The following is a 6,432-nucleotide window of genomic DNA, read 5'->3' as shown; positions in this document are numbered from 1 at the left end:
TATCTAGTCGGGAGTGGTGCTGACTGAAAACAGATGATTTGGAGCGATTTGCGCGCCATCTGTTGGTCATTCTAAGGACTTATTGAACTACCCTCGTATTTATTTAAACAATCTTCATTTGTTTGAACAATTTTTTCTCCTTAATATCTTAAAAAATTATTTTTTGGAATTGGTGACATAATTAAGCAATGCTGAGAGTAATATATTTTTAAGGATATTTGATCATTATTTAAACAATTTTCCCCTGTAAAGCATGAAAAGTTATTTTTTGGAATCATTGAGACAATTAACAGATGTTGAAAGTAATATTTTTTTCTTAAGGATATTTAGCAATTCTTAAAATAATGTTCATTCCTTTAAACAATTTTAATTTGTTTAATCAATTTTTCCCTGTAAATCATTAGACCAATTTATGAGCCCGAAGGAGTACGTAAGGACAGGGATAGCATATGTGTTGATCGCCCTGATTTTGTTTGCCGAGTTGACTCTTCATAATGAATCTGAGTCTCGTAGTAAAGGCGGTCTTTAGGCTTGTCTTAACTATCGTATGTTGAATACCCTTAGATTCAAGAATACCCAGATATTTATATGATTCGTCTGCAGCCATTGCCTCGATGTCATTTAGAACTCTTTCTCTAACTCTGCGGTTCCTAATTCCCCTCTGATTAAATGCACTGTTCTACATTTATCTAGTCCGAACTCCATGTGGATATCATTACAAATCTGCTGTGTGACATCGATCACTTGCTGCAGTTTTTGCTTAATGGATTCAACGCTAAACAGAACCATAGAGCGCTGAAGGAGTCTCCTTGAAATATACCCAGTCGTAAAGCGTATTGATCTAGTTATCCTTGGTTGTCCATGATCAAAATACTTGATTCTTCTACCCCAGAGCCTCATCTCATGGCTTAGAAAGTCAATAATGCGTGGGCAGATTTTGTAAAGTCTTAAGACTTCAACCAAATAGTCATGCGGCACGGAAGGAAACGCTTGCTTGTAGTCAATGTATGCCATGTGTAAGTTCCTTTGATGCTTACGAGCCTGAGTCATTGCAGCAGCGTCTATAGTGACTAGATCGTTACAGCCTCGCGAGTTTTCACAACATCCATTTTGTTCTTCTGTAAGAATGTCAGAATTCTGTAAGAATGTAAGAATGTCTGATTTTTTTGGTAACATATACTTACTACCCTGGAGCATAAAACCTGGCATCAGATCTGGGTGTTCAATGATCTTCTGAAAACACCTTGCCGACGAAAGATGCACACTCGTCAGGTACTTGTGCCAGAAGTTGTGCAACATGTCGTGACCTGGAGCTTTCCAGTTACTTGCCCTTTTCAAGACCGCCGAAACATCTAAAGCTGCGATGTTTGTTAGTTGCATTTCAGGGTTATTGCTTGCCCTTGCTTCCTCCAGTTCGAACCACGCAGTGTCCCAATTGCATCTGTTCATTTTTCCCCAAGCACCCGACCAGTAGTTAGTCATATCTTCCAATTGAGGGGCTTAGGTTCCTTGCTGGTTATTTGGCTTCAGTCTCAGTTCACGATGGAACCTTCTTACATCTGTCTGAAAGTTTTGATTTTGTTGCCTTCGTGCACTACTTTTCTTGTACCGAGGCAGTCTGGTAGTAAGAACATCAAGTCTCTGTCGTTGAGTCTAAAATTTCATCCAACATTGCTGGTGTTAATGTCTCGATGTGCCGAGGGTGGATGATTTTAGTAACATGGTTTATCAGCTTTCCGGTTATATTTCCTTTTTTATATTGAGTTAATCGACCCAATTTGCACCTTACTTTGCTGACATCCATATCCAACCTGATCTTCCACGGTGGATCTTGATCCCTTGCTGGGACAAAATCTGCATTTGCAGGCCTAGTTTTCCAGCCCAACGTTCTAACGGTTGCCACAGCTGCACAGTATACAAGAGTTTGCACCTCTAGCGCAGTTTGTCCTAAGTTCAAATACGTAGGTAAAACCATAGTGTCGAGATGTGCTATTGGTGCACGCAGATCATTTCTGATGTTCATTTTGGGCAGAGAATGCCTTAGTGTTGATTCTGCATATTTGAATTCTAGTAAAGCATGACCAAAATTCCTTTCAAGGTGTTGTAGTTTTTCTTGGATTTCCCTATCCACATCATCGTTAGTAATATCCGGATATGGTTCTAATGGGTCCGGTACATGATGTTCATTATCTCTAGCACCTATGTCTTCAGCATCAATCAAGTCTTCGTTATCCACATCTTCTTTATCTTCACCAACGTATATCCATTTTCGTCGCTTTTTTGGTTGCTGAACCTGCGCTTCTGCCTCTGCGGTTGTATAAGGATATCCACCTCTGGAGGATGCGGTGATGTTGGATCATCAATAGGCTGAGGAAGAACGTCAATTCCTCCTGCATGACCGTTTGACGCGGCTTCTTCTAACTGATTTTCATTGCCGTCGTTTTTCCACGCCAAATCAACGTGTTATTTAATCTCCATTGCTCGGTCTTCTGTAACGTGCCGATTAGTCTTGATGTCCTTTACCTTAGCGATCAGATCTCTTAGTGCGACGTTTTATATATTAGGATACTTTGCAGCAAATTTCGTTCTTAAATTGTATCCTTTTTCCATTTTCGTTTCAAACTTCGCACTTTCGTAATAGAGACGCACCAATTCCTCTTTCATTGTGGTATCCCAATTGATGCTCTCACACGGTATTTCTGTCGAGGTGGTTAGCTGCAAATAGCTAACGCTAGCTAAAGCATCCTCAGCAGGCACATTTGATGTTCCACTGCTTACCGTTTGTCGCAGATGTTCTTTCTGGCCAGCTGTTTGATCAGTGAGATCTGCCTGACCATTTCGCAGCTCACCGTTGTCACCGTTCTGCATTCTGTGGCCCCCAGCTAGCATGGGAAACACTGCCGGTAGCAATACTACCGCCAACATAGCCGTCAAAGTCATGAGAGGAAAGATCAAGCCCTATGGCGACATCAACACGTATTATTATTATTATTCTGGGTTGAGACCGTAACAGTCCTTGACGCTTGAGTGATCCCGTTGCGTCCCCTTATAACCCTTAAGCGTGACCTCAGCACTCTCCATAGGGCGAGGACCGCAGCTACGCTATTGGCTGATATTTCAGACTCATTGATGCAGCAACTGCCTGTGAGCATTAAACGTTTCCCCGCAAACGCAGGACAGTGACAAAGGATATGAGTAGACGTCTCATTATCCTTTCCGCACAGACGACAGAGGGGACCTTTTTCAAGCCCCATATCTTCAGTCTGTGGTATCGGAGATTTCCGTGTCCTATAAACATTTCTGTTGACACTGACTTCGTTCCTCTCGAGCTTGAGTAATTCCTTCGCTCGGTGAGATTTTAGCTTTGAGCCCAAGAGGGCTTTAGCCTGTCTGAAGCCAGAGAACAAACTCCACGCATTCTGATGCTCCCCGGTCAGCCAACTGTTTATATCTTCAGTGACTTACCTACTGTAAATACCTACAACTGGCTCAGGTCCAGTAAAATTTTCTTTTGCTGCTAGCTTTGCTAGCCTGTCCGATATCTTATTGCCCTTGATTTCACTTTGTCCAGGGATCCAAAGGAGAGTGACTTCTTTGTCTGTCGCTAGCTTATTCAGTGACTCAAAGCACTGCCCAACTAGTAGCGATGTGGTCGTGCTCCATTCAGGGCCATTATAGCAGCCCCTCTATCTGAGAGGATATGAATGTTTCTTTTATTGCGATACTCCTTTGCCTTGTAGGTGGACTGGAGCATGGCCATAATCTCAGTTTGTACAACTGTGGCATAGGACCCCATCGCAATTGCGAAGCCTTGTCCATTCCTTCTATGATTTACACCGGCACCTGCGTTCTCCTTCTTCCTGGAGCCATCTGTAAACCAATTGTCTCCATCACTGGGCAGGTATACCTCACCATTAAGCCATTCCTCTTTCGTGGAAAGGCTAACTCGATACTTCTTGTCGAAGCAGTAGGTACGAGTAGACATTTTGTCCCTGAGCATGCTCAATTTCGGCCTGCTAGCAATGTCGATTGGTATCCGCACTACTGTCAACATACTTCTATCGTTTAACATATTTCATCTCCAGGTCGCTTTCACAGCCACGGCCTTGATGGTGAGATGGAGGGGCTCCAAACCTATTAGTGCCCCCAGAGCCATTGTGGCTGTCGACTTCGAGGAACCAGTAATGACTCTCAGAATCAATCCCCTGATCCTTTCCAGTCGAGACTTCACAGTAGACAGTTCGAACTTGTTCCGCCAGACCATCGCCTCATAGGCGAGTGTGAATCGCAGGATCACTGTGTAGATCCACATAAGTGTCTCCAGTTGCAAGCCCCAGCTTTTCCCTATGGCTCGCTTACACGGCCAAAGAGTCGCTACTAGCTTCTTACACTTGTTGTCCACTCTTCTTAAACCACGAATGTGCAATCCTTAGTGTTTGCTGCATTACTCCGAAGAGCGCATCCAGATGCTGGCCGGACACGATAACTAGTATATCGTCCGTATAGCCTATAACGTGGTGGTCCTGACCCTTAAGCAGAGGAAGAAGTTCATCCACTACCAGGCACCACAGCATGGGTGATAAAACACCTCCATGCGGACATCCCGAGTCAATGGTTCCACATAAAGTGGTATCACCCTTAGTTGTAGTTAGGTTCCTGTCAGCCAGCATGTGGCAGGTCCATTCCACGACTGCAATAGGCACACCGTGTGCAATCATGGTCGCCCTGGTCACCTCTCCAGAGGTATATTTAAAGGCTTCTTCACGAGTCTTTCCACCGTTTCAAGTAGAAAAGATGTGAGGCTAAAGGGACGGACAGTTTTGGGTGAAGTATACCCGATCCTGCTTGCTTTCGGAATGAAAACTACTTTCGCACCCGTTCATTCCGTCGGAACATAACCCAACATCCAGTCTAGCCACCTCTGCTCCTTTCTCGATTACAATGCAAAAGTCCCTTTTAAAAATTCCTATATAAAATTCTGTATAGAATCCTAAATAGGGACTTTGCAAGAACCTTTACATGATCCTATGAGGGTTCCTGTGTGGGTTATGACGTAAGACTCCTTCAAGTAAAAGTGATGGTGATCTTATGTAGGTTCCTGTACAGTTTCCTGGTCATTCTGAAATGGCTGACATAGGAACCTTCTAGAAATAATTAATTGAGATCGATAAGAAGCAATATAACTAATATCTCAATCGTTGCGAATCGTGTTTCTTAATTGTCTTGAAACGATTGGCAACGATTGAGCATTTTGCATTTCCAATTGTTTCCAATCGGGTACTTGGAATTTGCCACGTGATGGCAGCACTTTTGTCTGGCGGGAATCATATAAAGACAGTTATTTACTTTTTCAAAATAATATAAATTTGAAAAAGCATATCTTATGAAACAAAGCAAGCAAACATTTTGTAAATAATTCTTACCAGATGAAAGTGGTGCTACGGAGAAAATGTACTAATAGTATGTTGTGTTAAAAATATAAAATCAGATACAAGACAAAAATAAAATGTTGATTTTGTAATAATGAAGCAAAATTGTCATTTTTTATTATGCGCTCTTGGATTGTTTATTTTAGTGAAAAATTTTATAAATGTTAATAGGTTTTAAAATTGGTTAAGATTTTTAAAAAAGTAAGCGAATAATTTAGAAACTTCAAACTTTAGAAAAGCGATTAGAGTATTATTTTATTATTTAAAAATGCCAAGCTGTTATTAATTGAATAAAATTAAACAATTAAAAATAATATTAGAGATACAGTTTTTTATAGTCAGAAAGAGGTCTCAATTTTTAATTATTGGCAATTATTAACACATAAATTCATCTTATAACAAAAAAAGTTTTTATTAATTAAACTTTTTAAATTTGTAGTTTATTAAAATATAAGTACTCAAAATGATGGACAAAATCCTTGCTCAATTGAACAGTGAATTTACATCAATATCGGTGATGTTATATTCGGTAATCCTTAAATTATGACTTCCCTTTCACCACTAAATGATTGACGTAAAAACAACTTTTTCTATTATTCTTAAGGTAGCCACTAAAATTAAGAGAAAATCTGGAATAATTTCTTGGTTAAAAAACATTTAAACCAGTCAATAAAATTCAAAATTTAAGTGTTTGAAGCTAAAAATTTGGTTACTTAAAGTATTTAAGAATAAATTGCAAATTAAACCAATCGAAGTGAAAGTTTTCTGGTCACTGAGCGTTCTAAATATTTAACCCTTAAACGGCCAAAACGCCACTACCGGTACACTGCTTTTCAACGGCCAATAACTAAGACTATTCGACACTAGAAAAAATTGAGACACATATATTTTTTTTGCTTAAGATCTCCTCTTTCCGACGGTGCCAATGAAATTCCTCAAAAAATTTACTTATTATCCCAAAATGCAGTTTAAACAAAAAAAAAAAACGTGATTTTTCGTGCCT

Source organism: Belonocnema kinseyi, chromosome 7 (genome assembly GCF_010883055.1).
Source record: "Belonocnema kinseyi isolate 2016_QV_RU_SX_M_011 chromosome 7, B_treatae_v1, whole genome shotgun sequence".
NCBI classification, from domain to species: Eukaryota; Metazoa; Arthropoda; class Insecta; order Hymenoptera; family Cynipidae; genus Belonocnema; species Belonocnema kinseyi.
The sequence above is the reverse complement of the archived record's forward strand: the minus strand, read 5'-3'. Positions refer to the sequence as shown.